General features: G+C 42.9%; 1 pseudogene; it reads right to left on the bottom strand.

Moving 5' to 3' along the window:
• Window positions 1–14,502, bottom strand: part of LOC132890281 (cytochrome P450 2J6-like) — a 62,880-nt pseudogene extending 48,378 nt beyond the window's left edge.
• Between the last annotated feature and the right edge of the window lie 3,432 nt (window positions 14,503–17,934).

The following is a 17,934-nucleotide window of genomic DNA, read 5'->3' as shown; positions in this document are numbered from 1 at the left end:
CCTGTTCATTACTTCACATAATCACAGCTCGCAATATATAGGACTCTCGCTACACAATCAGTTCTGAAGTAAACACTCTGTGTCATTGCCAGACTTTACCAAGACTTGACTGTTAATATTTCAGTACTCTGGTAGGACTTGACTTTGGTTGTTTCCTGGTTTTTATGCTTTCATCTTGCCCTTGATGTATATATTACAGATCCAAAAATTTCAACCAAGGTGATTTTTTTTTTACCTGGGTTAAAACACCATCTCCTTTGTGAAAGCTGGACAACTTCCTGGGAAACCATCTAAAAGGATGGAGTCAGCCCTCCTGGAAACTGCTCGGGACTGGAAAAATGCAGGTTGACTGAAGCCAAAGTCTCATCTTTCCACCAGAAATAATCATAACTAACCTCAGGCCAGACATGATCCTATGGTCAACCTCACAGAAGTCCCTATACATTCTAGAGTTAACTGTGCCATGGGAGCCTGCGGTTGATGAAGCATATGAATGTAAGAGACTGAAATATGCTGGCCTAGCAGCAGAGGCAGAACAATGAGGCTGGCGGACCAAGGTCCTCCTGGTAGAGGTCAGCTGTAGAGGGTTCATAGTCACCTCAACATCTAAGCTTCTGAAGAGGATGGGAGTTCAAGGCCAGGCCCTCAGACAAGCAGTCAGGTCATTGTCAGAGGCTGCAGAATGAAGTAACATTTGAATCTGCCTAAAAAAAAAAAGGATCCCATCTGGGCTGCAAAATGACCAGCAAGAGGGATGAAAGTGGAGGGGAGCACACCTGGGACACTGGGTGTCACTGTTGAGCCTTCTGGAGGTGTTGTGTGCCAATCAGTGAAACATCAGTGAAGGAGGGTGCCCACCTGATGACCCGAAAGAAGTGATTAGCCCCTTCTCCACTCAAGATTCCAGAGTGCTGAGTTATCCGAGGGATTGAAACATCAAGTCCTATGAGCTCAACTAACAAGCTGGAGAATTTCAGTGGCTGCTATGAAAGTACAGCTGACAACAAAGGAAAGACCATGTGACAGCATGGAAAGACAGCTGACATGAGGGAAAGATCCCAGCAGGGTTGTCATGGAATAGCTATCCATGATGGCAGGCTCCGTCACTCCGATAAGTGAATAGGAGTCACCCCCCATGACTACAAAAATTCAAAAGAAGAAGAGTCTGCGAAAAGCGGGGGCACAAGATGACTCATTGACTGACAACCCAGTAACTGACTCTGCCATGAATACAGCTTTTTAATTATATGAATTATCGGTATGACATCAGCAGCTGCAAGACAAGAGCTCTGAATATGTAGCTGTGGCTGGTCCAAGGTAACATCCATGAAAGGCCTCAAAATACATCAAGGGCGGATGAAGTGTGTGAAGGAGGTGAGGTCGGGACCTCGCATAGACCATTATCTCTTGAGAGAAAGGTAAAGTAAGTTGAGTGAGCCTCAGTGGCAGGATGCAACCCACAGTCCACTGAGCATCAGTATCCCAACATCAGAAGAGAATAATTCAAGCACATGATTTGAGAATCTAGAACCCAGCTAGATGCAGCCTGCTTTGGAGAAGAACATTCAAGGTCACAGACCTCAAGTGAAGTGGCCAAAGTCCAGCAGCAAGAAAGAGTGGACAACAATTGACACAGACCTGACAAAGATCCTGCACAGTCTCCAAGGAGCAGCGGAGAAGAAACTGGAGAAAATGGGCAAACTGATCTACTCCTATGGTGCAGACAGGTTTGGAATCAAAGAGCTAGGAAAGAAAGCCACAACAACAACCCCTTCTAAGTCCAGAAGGCAGTAGGAAATCAAGTGCCTTATCAAGAAGAGAAAGGAGTTGAGAAAATGCTGGAGGAAATACTCACTGGAGGAGAGGGAGGGCATCAATGTCCTGCAAGCAGACCTAAAGAAGCACTTGGGAAGGTTGTGGAGAGAAGAAAACCTAAGAATCTGACACAAGAGGAAGGAGTGGACAAGAACATCCTTTTACAAGGATCCCTTCAGATTGGTAAAGTGACTCTTTGCAAAAGAAAAGCGTGGGTCACTTAAGGTGCCAAAGAGGGAACTGGAGGATCACCTGAAAGCAACGCACAGACAACCAAAGATGGGAGAAAAGGGAATTACCTCTAGACATGCCATCCATGCCTCGACCAGAACATCAGTTGGATGACAGCCCCCCCCCCCAAAGACGGAGCGAGGTCAAAAAAGCTGTGGGGAAAGCAAGGGCAGATTCAGCTCCAGGGGCAAATGGAGTCCCATACGGGCTGTATAAAAATGTTCCAAATGTCCTACAGTTCCTGTGGAGGCAAATGAAGGTGGTTTGGAAGAAAGGAACCATCTCAAAAGCATGGTGAAGAGCTGGAGGAGTGGTAATCCAAAACCTCAACATCTAAGCTCCTGAAGAGGATGGGAGTTTGAGACCAGGCCCTCAGACAAGCTGTCAGGTCACTGTCAGAAGGCTGCAGAATGAAGTAGCAGCTGGACCTGCCTAAAAAGAAAGGATCCCATCTGGGCTGCGAAATGACCAGCAAGAGGGGTGAAAGCGGAAGGGAGCACACCTGGGATGGGTGTCGCTGTTGAGCCTTCTGGAGGTGTCATGGGCCTATCAATGAAATATCAATGAAGGAGGTGCCCACCTGATGACCCCAAGGAAGTGATTAGCCCCTTTTCCACTCAAGATTTCAGAGTGCTGATTTATCTGAGGGGTTGAAACATCAAGTCCTATGAGCTCACCTTTAACTGAGTTCATAATTTCCAATCTAGGTAAAATTTTGGATTATCTTAGATAACTTGAGATTTTCCATCATTTCTTTTGCCTCTCTTTCTTCCATCCATTGCCTCTCTGTGTACACCTACCAAGTATTTCCTCTTGTCTGTCTGTCTACCTACTCAGCATTTTTTTACATTTATTTTTTCATACTTAAAGGTAGACTGCCTTTCAGATTTTTCAAGTGGAGGTCATAAAAAGAATTTTCCCTGACACCCAATTATTTTTGTTTAGTGGACCAAAAGCTACTGAATTCGAATCACAGACATCCAATTTTATTCGTTTTTTTTTACATGGAACAATTAATGAATTTGAAGCCATGTGGCCCTAAATTCTCCACTATTATTTCTTGCTTCACCATGACCCAATACAAGAAACTACATCATGCATCACATGGTGGGCTTTCCCCGTTCGCACAAGGCATTGTGGGACACAAATTTGAAACGGGAGAGAAAAATGGAGGACGCGAATGAAATGTGAAAGACCGGCTACAGTAAAGAAAAGCAAGAAGAAAAGATGTTATGTTGCAAAGGAAAGGAAACGCAGGACCAAACTAATAAATATCGGCAGTCAGAGAGCACCTCGGTGTGATCAGCTGTTCGTTCAGTGACAGAATAATGTAACTGTCAGTGCACAGTCAAGGTAAACCTGTAGATGGCAGTAATGCAACACTGTGGATGCCAGCTGCCATAAAACACAAAAGAAGGTGACCCTGAACATGCGCACATGGACTTCCTCTGTCTGCTTGACTGCCTGAAGTGAGTGATTTCATGCACATTATTTGCTAGGGAATGCCCTCAAATTAAATAACTTCCCACCCACAGAATGGCCTGATATTTTGTGAGATATTACAGAAATAAACATATATCACAATGATCAAATTTCACGAAATCAGAAGGCCATCTAGCTTTAACCAGGATTCAAAATCAGAACCTCCTGATTCTTTACCTAACACCTTAACCACTAGACCAGCAACAACTGTGATGGAAAGTGTGATATATATTTTGAATTTATTAATGAGTCCAGTCTTATTACATCAAGTAGTTTAACCCTTTGGTGACTGACCCCTTGAAAATGGTTCCTCCAGGAACCATGACGTTTCAGTTGTCAAGACAACAGAAAAACTAAAATACAAATACAAGAGCATTTTGTTTTGTGCACAAGAGCATTGTGACGTATCTTTCTGTTTTTGTATTTTAGTTTTTCCGTTGTCTTGACAACTGAAACGTCATCGTTCCTGGAGGAACCATTTTCAAGGGGTCAGTCACCAAAGGGTTAAAATACAAAGTCTTCTCAAATCCTAACCCTAAACCTAACCCAAGATAGAATAAGTCTCCCTAATACAAGGAGCAAAATATGCACTTAATTAAAAATTCTAACCTAGGTTCAACAATTCCTCCTGACCTACAATTCTGACCTGTAACATATACCTCTGTTAGTTCATCATCATGTGATCCTTTCCTGATATTGACCTTGCCATTCATTAATGTTTTGGATTTGTCTGTTTTTAATCTTAATTTAAACACACACAATCATGCATCTGTATCTGTAACAGATTGTTCTCCAAATAAAGTAAAGTTACATAATTATGTAATGATATAAAAATGATTAGAAAAGAAAATAATTATTAGAAGGTGTGGCTGCGGGGGCATGGTCAAGCATCTGTGAATGGAGAGCAAGGCCAGAGGAGGGGAGTAGCAAAATTGATCACACCTGAGTTTGTGTTACATTACGTGGCATTTAGCAGATGGTCCTATCCAGAGCGACATACAATGAGTGCAAAAGCCAGGTACATGAAGTGCTGAACTTGTAGACAAGAAATTTCTAGTGCCAACTGTACAAATGACGGCAATACCTCGTGTAATATGCTGTTGAAATACCAATACTCAAACAGCCAAGGAAACAAACCAACCATATAAAATATAACTAAATAGAGAACTCAAAAACAGCTAACCCCAGGCTAGACCATACACAGCCTGGGTTGGTCTAGACCAAAGCGCAGTTAAACAGTGGACAGGGAAGAAGGGGAGAGGTGCAGCCTGAAGAGGTGAGTCTTCAGTCTGCGTTTGAAGGTGGTCAGGGAGTCGGCAGTTCTGACCTCAATGGAAAGGTCATTCCACCAATGGGGCGCTGTTACAACCAGCTAACCAGCGTAACACATGAATGACCAAAAAATTTAAAGGTTGCAAGATCAGACTCCATCGCATCAGACGCTGATTGGCATTACGCATGCGATGGAGAAACTTCAAAGGGTCATGATCACTGAACACGATAATTTTCTCTGAGGCACCCAAATACACCTCGAAGTGTTGCACAGTGAGAACAAGTGCCAAAGCTTCCTTTTCGATGGTGGAGTACCTCTGTTGCTGATCATTAAACTTTTTTGAAAAGTAGCAAACAGGGTGTTGGACACATTCTGAACCAGTCTGCAAAAGGACAGCTCCAGCACCAGAGTCGCTGGCATCAACTGCCAAATGAAAAGGTTTGTCAAAGTCAGGGGTAGCCAAAACAGGCGCAGAAATTAATAGGGCTTTAACATTTTCAAAAGCGCTTTGGCAATGATCAGACCAAACAAAAGGAACCTTCGGGCTAAGTAAATCAGTCAGTGAAGCAACTACCGCAGAAAAATTCTTGCAGAACCCACGATAGTAGCCCACCATTCCAAGAAAACGGCGCAACTCTCGACGATCAACAGGGGCAGGAAAACTAGTGATGGCAACTTTGCATCCAATGGACGCACCTGACCATGACCCACGACTCGTCCAAGATACGTCACCGTGGCTTTTCCGAACTCGCACTTAGCCAGATTTATAGTAAGTCTGGCAGCCGAAAGTCTGAGGAAAAGCTCACGAATCTGATCAACATGAGAAGACCATGAACCACTATGAAGGACGACATCACCCAAATAGGCTTCACAGCCTAGTAAACCAGACAAAACATTATTAATAAGACGTTGAAACGATGCTGGTGCGTTGCGCATCCCAAACGCCATGACGCGATAAGAAAGAAAATCATCAGGCATAACAAATGCAGAGATCTCCATAGCCCTAGGAGTTAACGGGATCTGCCAATACCCTTTCAGCAGATCGAATTTGCTGACAAAGGTTGCAGATCCAACGCGGTCAACACAGTCATCAAGCCTGGGGAGTGGATAACAATCAGGCTTGGTGACTGCATTGACGCGCCTGTAATCAGTACAAAAATGATAAATGCCGTCCAGCTTTCCAACAAGAATGCATGGAGAGCTCCATGCACTCGAACTAGGCTCAGCAATATTATTTTTGAGCATATATGCCACCTCCTTCTTTAATATCGCTCGCTTTACGGGGTTAACGCGATACGGATGCTGCTTAATTGGAGCTGCAGAGCCAACATCAGTGTCATGTTGCATGACATGTGTTTGAGTGGGAATGTCATTAAACAGCTCCGGGAACTGGTGTATTACTTCCAGCAAATCAGCTTTTTGGGGCTCAGATAGATGTGGAAAATGATTGCCTAAAACCGAGAGCGTTTCCGAATTGTGTAACTGCCCAACAACTACAGCACGAGATGGGCTACTCTCAAGGTCTTCACGCTCCTCCACCAAAGCAGACATCAGCACCACCCCATCAGTGGACAGCGAACGATCACTGACAGAACCAGCTGACGCCGACTCGACACTTGGAGGATTCTCCTCGCGCTGATAAAAAGGCTTGAGCATATTAATGTGACAGACACGCCTCTGCTGACGACGGTCTGGTGTGGCAATTACATAATCACGGTCGGACACTTTGTGCTCCATCACATAAGGCCCACTAAAACGAGCCTGAAGCGCAGATCCTAAAACAGGAAGCAGCACAAGAACTTTATCGCCAACGTTGAAGTGGCAATCAACAGCCTTCCTATCATACCACTGCTTCATTTTACTCTGAGCTTGCGCTAAATTTTCACGAGCCAACTCATGGGCACGATGTAGACGAGCACGAAAACTTGATACATGTCAAAATGTCTTGTGCAGAGTTGTCACAACAAAACTGATCTTTTAAAACAGCCAAGGGGCCCTCGTGGTGTGTGTGCAAAAACAAGATCAGCTGGGCTAAATCCAAGTGATTCCTGCCTCACCTCTCTACAAGCAAAGAGTAACCAAGGCACTGCATCTGCCCAATCCTTTCCCGTTTCTAAGCAATACGCACGCAACATACTCTTAATTGTCTGGTGTTGGCGTTCCAACGCACCCTGACTAGCTGGATGGTAGGCAGAGGAAATGTTGTGCTGTATATTCAATTGCTTTAAAACATGGGTAAAAATTCAAGACATAAAATTGGACCCACAGTCAGTCTGGATGATCCTAGGAAGACCGAACAGAGAGAGAAATTTAAGCAGTTCCTTCAAGACGCAATTAGCTGTAACTTTACGTAGAGGAACAGCCTCTAGAAATCGTGTAGCTGAACACAACATTGTAAGCAGATATTGAGAACCACTCCTTGATTTCGCGAGTGGCCCAACAATGTCAACAATGACATGATCAAAAGGCTGGCCAATGGCTGGAATTGGGTACAAGGTAGCGGGAGGAATCGTTTGATTCGGTTTACCAATAAGTTGGCAGGTTTTACAAGTTTTACAAGAACGAACCACATCCCTTTTCAGACCGGGCCAATAAAAATGCTGACTAATCCGGTTATGTGTTTTTGCAATACCCAAATGTCCGGCAATGCCATCATGAGCTACACGCAATATTTCACCTCTGTACACAAAAGGAATCACAATCTGATGGGCAGAATTCCACTGGTCAGGTACATTATAAGGCCTCCATTTCCTCATCAAAATACCATCCTGAAAATAAAAGCATTATGGCTCTTTATCAAGATCGATATCTGACGAGGCACGAGACACAAGAGGGGCAAGAGACATATCTGCTTTTTGAGCAGTGATCAACTCAGTGTGAGACAAACGAAGAAAAGCTTTACTGGTTATCTTTAACTCAGACACTTCTCCATCTAGTTTTGACATCTCACCAGGATTACACAAAAAAGAATCTGACAAATCAATATCAGGAGAGACATGCTCTTTTCTCTCCGGGGGAGTAGAAGCATTTTTAGACATGGCGCGCGTAACCGCACAGGCAGGAAAAACGTCGGGGTACTTGCGCACACAATCATGACTTGCTGGCTTATCTGGCACAGCAACCACTTGAGGTAGCACTTCCCCCCACACAGAATTTCCGGCAATGTCATTTCCAAGAATAAAAGACACACTTTGAACAGGCAGAGATGGACAAACACCCACAGCAACAGTACCAGTAATGACATTAGATTTCAAGTTAATGTAATGAAGTGGCACGACAGTACATCCCATTTCAAAGCCATGGACCAACACACTTGCACCAGTTTTAGTTGCATCAGACAATGGCAAAATGCCTTGCAAAATAAACGATTGCGCTGCACCGGTGTCCCGCAAAATACGAACATGCGTCTGCTCTTTATCACCGGGCAGAGACACAAAACCGTCACTGAGAAAAGGCTCATACCCTGTCTGAACATCACATGCAAGTTCACGAGGTGGAGAAATGGGTGACCTTAAAACTGTTTTAATTAAACCAAAACCTTTTGCAGCATTTTTCTTTTTCAAAACCCCGCAATCGGCCAAAACGTGCCCTGGTCGTTTACAATAATAACAAGAAACCTGTTCAGATTTATTAGATGACTGGACTTTATCAGTAGTGGGCGAAGACCCGTCAGATCTGTGTCTGTCTTTAGAAGGAACATGATGAGTTAGAACATTCATCGGCCATTACAGCAGCTTCACACAGCGTATCAACCTGGCGCTCATTAAGGTAGACTGAAACAGCACTGGGCGAGTAGTTTTTAAACTCTTCGAGCAGAATCAACTCGCGCAGTTTACCCAGGCTATCTACCCCTTTTGAAGCGCACCAACGGTCAAAAAGCGTTTCTTTTTCCCGAGCAAACTCTAGATAAGTCTGCTGGTCAATCTTCTTATAACGCCTAAAGCGCTGCCTATACGCTTCAGGGACGAGCTGATAGCCCCGCAAAATAGCTGCTTTCACTTCATCATAATTAGAACTCTGTTCCAAAGTCAGTGATGCATAAATCTCTTGCACACGGCCAATTAAGGTTGACTGAATCAGAAGAGGCCAAAAAGCTTTTGGCCATTTGAGTGTTATAGCAACCTTCTCAAAATGTGGAAAATAACTTTCAACATCCTTCTCAGCAAAGGGTGGAACAAGTTTTATATGCTTACCGATATCAAAACTAGTAGACGGAAAAAAATCTAGGTTTTCCCCCACAGCCTTTGCTTCAAGCCATCGCAAGTCCAGTTTATTTTCGGAGGCTCTAAGGCGCAACTGTTCTCTCTGATAATCTAATTCTTTTTCACGAATGGACAATTATTTTAAATGAATAGCCTCTTTTAAATCAACAGGTGGCAGGATTCCTTTTTCAACTAGATAGGGTAGGATGACAGACTTAACAGTATTTTTCAAACGTTTCTCACTACTACTTAATTCGATCTGCAATAAAGACGCTACCTCTATCAACTGCTCTTTGGTAAGGCGATGAAAACCTTCCACTGATGGATTTTCAACGAAATCCTGCGCTACCGCAGACATGATTAACAAGATCAAAAAAAAAAAAATCAAAGCAAATGGCTGCAATATACAAACTTCAAACAAAGTGGCCACAAAAATACCCCCCCCAAAAAAAAATGACCACGAAAACGTTCAGGTGTTGCCAAATACCACACCAGCACAAATTACTACAGGAGGATAAGTGATTAGACGATCAAAGGGTCGAAACCTGGAAATCACAGCAGCCCAAAGTCTAATCCCTAACAAATATCAACCTGCACTACACTACAATCGCAGTACACAAAAATCTCAAGGCATCAAAACAAAAGAGCACGTTAACTGGGTGGTTCACTGCTGCACCACAACCCCTACTTACCTAACCAAAAGAAAACTAACTCAAACTCTCTAGTCTTCAGTGGTTCCCCTAAAAGGCAAAGTTTAACCGCGAACTCGGGTGAAGGATGTCACCCCTGAAGCAGACCAACTAAGGGCTACCACCAAAAACAATAACTAAAATAAAAAAGTGGCGGACTCTAGTGTCCACCCGACGGCTACCTGATTATGGTGCACGCTAGACACCCAGAAAACGTGCTCTTTTGTTTTGATGCCTTGAGATTTTTCTGTACTGGACGAGCCCCCATTATGTTACAACCAGCTAACCAGCGTAACACACGAATGACCAAAAAAACCAACAGGCTCAAGTCTAGGGGGTTTATTACCAATAAGGGGTTTACAATATAAGAAAACAGTAAATAAAAATAAAGACAATAAAAAAATATGATAAAGGTAAATAACGGCATCAGCTGCTGGCGTGAAGACAACCCCTCTTGCTCCTGGTCACAGCTCCCATTTATAGTGCGCAACATGCCAGGTAGACCAATTGGAGACGTCCCACCAACAGGGAACACCTGGAAGACAATCAACAGGCAAAACACAAGGAAATACGGGAGAACCTACAGCCACCTAGAGGTAGAAGAGGGACATAACAGGTGCCAAAACAGACAGCAGTCTTGAGCGGGCTGAGCAGGAGCAGAGAGGAAAGGCCAGGTGACCAGTAGTAGTGGAGCATAGGGATCTGGTTGGCATGTAGGGACAGATCAGTCTCAGGAGGTATGTTGGCCCTAACCCCTTGAGAGCCTGGTAAGCAGGGGTGCAGATAGGATTTTAGAACTGGGGGGACCAAGCTGTCAGCATTTCAACTGTACCTCAATTAGGCTAGTACTTAATTACTTTAGCATTAACTTAGGCCTAGTATTTAATTACTTTAACTTTAATCTTAACTGGTGCTCGATTAGTTATTTTGTGTCATTTGAGCCAGTGGTTTGCAATAAAAACAATAAAAATTAGATACTTATTTGAAACTATGGTGCAGCAATGACTGTCAGAGGCTTACCTGATCAGCACTACCCATACATGATAGATGTTTCATTTGTCTAGTGTGCCAATCAATTACCACCCAAAACCTCATGCCTTCTGCAAAATATGTTTTATTTAAACATTTCACCATACTAATTCTTTGAGAAAACAGAAAAAGCCCTATGAACAAAAAAATTAAATAAAATTGAAATTATTTGTTTCCCACTTAGGGTGCCTTGCAAACACTTTAACAGCACTTTTACATAAAATAAAATAGTAGCCTAAAAAAGTAGTCTACATGACAGTTTTAAATTAATTCCCTCCAGTGCAAACTTTACAACAAATTTACTGTCCAGAAACAGATTAGCTTATGTAAAGGACCCAAAAACCTCTCTCCTCCTTTCATTTCCCTGAACATACCGTACTGCTGGCCACTGCCACCAAGATGAAGCACAATCTTCGTCGTTTGTAGGCTTATTTCTTGCCACATATGGGAAATGAAAGTTGACACGTTAAAATGTTAACTTGTCACATTAAAATGTTAAATGTTAAAATGTCCCTCAAAATGTTACTTGTTTTAACACCGTTTTGTATTTGTTGAGTTCCAATTATTCCTGCTTAGCGGGCTGGGAGACCTGAAGCTTTGCCCTAACTTTCCTGCCTGCCTGTTGTGTGTGGGAGCAGCAGCCAGCCAGCAGCCCTGGACGTCTCTTCGCATTCTTTGCCTCACTTTCCAGCAATGTTGACTAATGAAACGACGCATCACTTACTGGAATTATGTCAGGAAGAGCTAAATTAATCTGCATGAAACCTACCTTAACACATTGACATTGACAGCTAATTTTAAAGGTCCCATGGCATGGTGGTTTGTTGATGCTTTAAACGGGCTCGTGGAGGCTTCCGGATGTTATATCCGCAGCCTTTCTCGAAATGAACCCTCGGCACGTAAATATAGCCTCCTGGGAGAAAGCTCCATTTCAGCGCTTTTCCCAGTGCGTCGTTTTGCTAATGAGAAGCAGGAGGCGGGGAAGGGTAGAGGGTGGGGGCGGGCCATGGGGGGAGGGGGAGGGGCTTGACCAAGCTGCGGCCATGCTAGCTGTGTGTGAACAGTAGCAATGGCAGGTCAAGCAAATAAGGGAGTAGGAAAATGTGTGTACAACACTAGTAGTATAGTATAGTAGTATAGTGTTTGCATGCGCACACATACTCGCTGCTATCAGCGCCTGTAGCCACGCTGCTAAGACAAAACCCCATTCTCCCTCGGACTCCTTTCGTAAACTCAACATGACACAGAGAACAGAGAGTGAGAGTGTTTGGAGTGGTAGTTTACGAACGTATAATACCCTAGGCTTGAACACGCACTCCATAACCAAAGAGGATAGAAGCAGCAACTACAGCAACATATCGCTTATCCAACAGAAGACATGCATTGTGGAGCAATAGTCAAACATAAGCTCATAAGTTACAGTCAATTTCCAGACTAAACTCAGTTTAACAGAGCATGCTGCATGCTCTTTAGTTTTGTAGCGCAGATTACCTGGCTAACTGCAGGAAGCGGTTAGCTGCACAGCTAATGTAGCCATTGCTAGGCTAATGCACCGATTTTAAAACACGGCAAAACGACCAGTTATACACTTACTTGTTTGGTGCTTGTTGCTGATGCGGCAGGGATGCTTGGTACGGACCCAGGCTTCAGTGACAGTTGATGTGCAAAACCTGCCCTGTACTGTCCCAAGTTGTGGAAACATTCCTCAGGAAAATGCTTCCGACAAACATACACCATCTTAGGTAGACACGACGGTGTATTATTGAAGTAAATAAAATTAAGCCACTGCGTCTTCAGGGGCTCTCCCGTCGGCAGTAAAAACAGACTCTTTTCTGTGTTGTCACATCCATGTACAGCACAATTTCCATGTTTCGCTCACTTGGGTGATGCCATGTTGTTGTGTCCTCTATGGTCTCCTCACTACAACTGGGCGGGCAATCCATACAGTGGGTGGGAATCCAGAGGGGGGGCGTGGGGATCATCTCCCTTGCTGACGTAGTAAAGGGAAGAGCTTATCAACGAGCCGTTTTGACGCGCCATTCTCAAATGTTGGGCATAGTTTGGTTTACACATTATGAAACTTCTAGCCACTGGGGTGACTTAAGAAGGTCAGAGGAACTCATTTTAACATTAAAAAAACTCAGAAAGTGAAAATTTCATGCCATGGGACCTTTAACATTAGCATAATATGGATACACATACACTAAAGAAGATCATTTTACATTACCATAGCCTGTTAGCTGCTCCCCATTACAAACGAACATGGCTCTGACACATTATGGGAACTGTATACAGTCAACAGACAATATGTAAGGGATTGGATAGCCTACTTACATGATTTGGTTTTTGAAAAAATGCTGTAATAGCTTTTTGTTTTTTCATTGGCTTCATAGTTCACACGCAGTTGTTAGGCTACTACTGAGAATAGGCATAATCATTAAAGTCAGTCAGTCAGATAGATTAGTGGTCACTATGGTTACCGCTATCACTGTCACAGGCGCCAATGAGGCAGTTCCTTCAGGACCCCTGAACCAGAGACGGTTGGTGCCTAACTAATTTGACATATTATGTCAGAGTGAGAGCTCGACTCTGGTCTGCATATAATACAACACGCAATGTAACGAACATTTGCACCTCTCGCTCCGCTTTTACCCTCTCTGCCCTGAACAATAACACAAGATGTGGTTTAAGTTTTTTTTGCCCTGTAAAAGTGTGTGTGTGGGGGGGGCAGATTGACGTCCCCATGACTCTGGGGGGGACACATTCCCCCCCCCCAAGGGTCCCAACTGCGCCCCTGCTGGTAAGCTAGCACCAATGTCTTAAATTTGATGTGAGTTGTGACAGGTAGCTAGTGCAGTTCAACAAGCAGAGGGGTGACATGGGAGGGCTGACATCAGTGTTAGACTGATGAGTGGGTGTGGTCCCTCCTTCTCTCTGCTTCTGCCCAGCCTGTTCAAGACTGCTGTCTGTCCTGGTTCCCCGTTGGTGGAATGACCTTCCCACTGAGGTAAGAACTGCCAACTCCCTGACTACCTTCATGCACAGACTGAAGACTCACCTCTTCAGGCTGCACCTCTCTCCCACTTCCCTGCCCACTGTGTAATTGTGTATCGGTCTCAACCAACCGAGGCTGTGTACTGTCAAGCCTGGGGTTAGCTATTTTAGTTTTTTTTCTCTTTGTCAGTTGATATGTATGGTTGGTTTTGTTTCCTTGGATGTTTGCTGAGTATTTGTACTTCAACAGAATATTATACTAAGTGTTATTCAGTCACTTGTTCAGTTGGCAGTAGAACTTTCTTGTCTAGAAGTTCAGCGCTTCTTGTATCTGACTTTTGCACTTGTTGTGCATTGCCCTGGATAGGACTTTCTGCTAAATGACATGTAATGTAATGTGTGGCTGTTTGTCTCCTCTTTTTCAGTGATAACGGGAGAGGAGAGGGAGAGTTGATGAGCAGAGCAGTGTGTATGTGCATCTCAGTGTGTTTTGTGTGCATAAGCTGAAAAGCAAAATAAGAAAAATAAAATGTCAACTAAAATATCCTGCCTGTCCCAACTACAAACCATTCATTAACTGCTTCCACAAATGATCACATTTTTAACAGATAATATGAAATTGTACCTTCTCAAAGTCTTTCAGAGGATTTTTCATGTTAAAATGAAACAAGTTCCCGAATATAGGAATAGGTTGTGGTCCAGGAGGGAAGTTCTTGGGTCTCTGGATCCTGATGAAGAGGAAGAGGAGGCAGACACAAACAACAGCCAGAATCCAGGAACCCAGCATGATGACTGCTGTACTGCTGCTCTATACTCTACAAACCTCTGGAATGACAGGTCCTTATAGCAAAGAGAGTTTGTTAATCATTTACAGAACAAGGCAGTATGGTGGTGTAGTGGTTGGCACTGTTGCCTCACAGCAAGAAGGTTCTGGGTTTGACCCCAGTGGCTGATGGGGGCCTTTCTGTGTGGAGTTTGCAGATTAGATTAGATTAGATTCAACTTTGTCATTGCACATGTCACAGGTACAAGGCAACAAAAAGCAGATTGCATCTAACCAGAAGTGCATAGCAGTAAATAACATAAGTGTAATATACATAAATGTACAGGAATTACAGGGTATGGAATGGTATAATGATATGATAGATATTTACTGTCATGGTCCTACCTGTGGGCTTCTCTCTTCAGGTAACATCTCCACTCAGCATTACCGGCCACGCCCGCACTCACTCATTTCCTCTTATTATCTTTCAGTGACTGTCATTGGCTGTTGCCGATCACCTGCTCTCCGTGTGTATTTAAGCTGCAGTTCTCCCTAGCTCCTGTGTCAGATCGTCTTCAATTCTCAGCCTTATAACCTGCTCTGTGTTCCTATTACTCTGATTCCTGAAGATTTCCTGTTCTGTCTAACTCTGTCTGTTCTCCAGTCCCAGTAACCTGATCTGCCTTCTGTTCTGTCAACTCTGCCTCTTGCCTGCCCCTCCTGTACCTTCGCCTGATCTCCAGCTCGCCCAGTCCTGCTGCTTGCCTGCCTCTCTATCTGCCTGGTGTGAGCTACCCTGCCTGGAGCCCTACTCTTCTGCCCTGGTAACCTGACCCTGCATTTCTGCCTCCTATCTTGCTACCTGATTTGTGCTACCTGATTTGTGATTTGTACCTAGCCTGCTCTCTATCTCCTGCCTGCTGAGGAACTGTTTGCTGGGAGACTGCCTGTAACCCTAGCGCTGTCAGCCCTACAGACACACCTCTCTGACTACACCTGGTCCTGTTTTGTCTCTGAAGCTAAGCAGGGTCGGGCCTGGTCAGTACTTGGATGGGAGACCTCAGATGTCACCACCAGCCATCCCTGTCTCTTGGTTTTCCTGCCACTGGACTTCACCCACACACATTCTTCCAACTCCCCTTTCCCCTATTATTAATAAACTGTGGTTTGAGCGCATTTGATCTCCTCTCCTGTCTGTTCTGTGACATTTACAGTATGTTCAAAATGTGCAATATGAATGAACTATAGTGCAATAGGCAAGTTTATTTATATAGCACATTTCATACACAGTGGCAGTTCAATGTGCTTTACAGAAGTAAAAGCAAAACAGTAAACAATAGAAAATAAAATTACATAAAATAAATGGGGAAGAAAATTAATAAGAATTAAACAATAGTAGAAATAAAATGAGAAGTTCAAGTTAAAAAAAACAGCAGAATAAAAGTTAAGTAAAATTTAAAACATGGAGAGACTGTAAAAGTAAAGAGTTTAAAACATGTAGAGATGGCAATATTAATAATTTACCAGAAAGCATCTGAAAACAGCTTGGTCTTTAGTCTAGATTTGAAGCTGCCAACAGCAGGAGCATTTTTGATGTCCTCTGGCAGTTGGTTCCATAGCTGTACTGCATAGTAGCTAAAAGCTGCTTCACCGCACTTTGTTTTAACAACAGGTTTTAACAGTACATTTTGCTGCTGCGATCTGGTAGATCTGATTGGGTTAGGCTGCTGCAACATATCAGAGAGGTAATTGGGCCCTGTACCATTTAGAGATTTGTACACCAGCAGCAATCCTTTAAAGTCAATTCTGTAGCTTACTGGAAGCCAGTGAAGGGACCTTAAAATTGGAGTAATGTGTTCTGTTCTTTTTGTTCATGTGAGAACCCTAGCTGCTGCATTTTGAACCAGCTGAAGTCATTTGACGGGTTTTTTTGGCAGGCCTGTGAAAAGGCCATTGCAGTAATCAACCTTACTAGAGATGAAGGCATGTATAAGTTTTTCCAGATCATTTTTTGACATAAGTCCTCTTAGTTTGGAAATGTTTTTTAGGTGATAAAATGCCGTTTTAGTGATTGCTTTCATATGCCTCTCAAAGTTTAGCTCGCTGTCAATGAAAACACCAAGATTTTTAACCATTTCTTTTGTTTTAATCCCCTTTGTGTCAAGAATAGTGGTAATCCTGAGTCTTTCATCTTTTTTTCCAAATAGAATTACTTCTGTTTTATCTGTGTTCAGCTGAAGAAAATTTTGTGACATCCAGTTGTTGATTTGATTGATACACTGGTAGAGACATTCAAGGGGGGCATAATCATTAGGTGATAGAGCAAAATAAATTTGGGTATCATCTGCATAGCAGTGATATAAAATTGAACTGTTCTTGATAATTTGCCCAAGTGGGAGCATATAAAGGTTGAATAGTAATGGTCCAAGAATCGACCCCTGGGGGACACCACAGGTCAAGGACATTGACGCTGAGGTACAATTTCCCATGGTAACAAAGAAGCTTCTATCTTTTAAGTATGATTTTAACCAATTGATAACTTTACCAGTCAACCCAACCCAATGTTCAAGTCGATATAGCAGTATGTTGTGATCAACAGTATCAAAAGCTGCACTGAGGTCCAGTAATACCAGGACCGATGTTTTGCCTGCATCAGTATTAAGACATATGTCATTTATAACTTTAATCAGCGCTGTTTCAGTGCTATGATTGGCACGAAATCCTGATTGAAAGTTATCAAAACAGCTGTTTGATATCAAGAAGGCAGTTAATTGATTGAAGACAATTTTTTCAAGGATTTTCCCAATGAATGGTAGATTTGATATTGGCCTGTAGTTATTTAATACTGAAGCATCCAGATTATTCTTTTTAAGTAGGGGCTTTACAATGGCTTTTTTCAAGGACACAGGAACAATGCCAGTCTCTAGGGATGTATTTATGATTTGAAGCACATCTGTAATTATAAGATGTAGAACAGACTTAAAAAAGTTGGTGGGCAGAATGTCCAATTCAAATGTTGAGGAACTGAGATTTTGTACAGTTTTTTCAAGAGTCTCATAATCAATTAAACAAAATTCTGACATTGTGTTGAAGTTATCTGTCTGTGTCACTGGTGATTGCAGTTTTTCAATTATTTGCAACTGAGATATATTATGAGCAATATTATGTCGTATTTTATCAATTTTACCTTTAAAGAAGGATGCAAACTCATTGCATTTATTAACTGAGAGAAGTTCAGGTGCTAATTGTGGTGGGGGATTTGTTAGCTTCTCTACTGTTGAAAATAGCACACGGGCATTGTTCATATTCCTGTTGATGATGTTGGAGAAGAAAGTCTGTCTTGCTTTACGAATTTCATAATTATATTTACAAAGCATCTCTTTATGGATTTGATAATGGATGTGAAGTTTAGTTTTGCGCCATTTTCTTTCAGTCTTTCTACATTCTCTCTTTAAC

This window comes from Neoarius graeffei, chromosome 8 (assembly GCF_027579695.1).
Source record: "Neoarius graeffei isolate fNeoGra1 chromosome 8, fNeoGra1.pri, whole genome shotgun sequence".
Classification (NCBI taxonomy): domain Eukaryota; kingdom Metazoa; phylum Chordata; class Actinopteri; order Siluriformes; family Ariidae; genus Neoarius; species Neoarius graeffei.
Note: the sequence above shows the minus strand (reverse complement) of the source record. Positions and strands in the feature narration are given on the sequence as shown.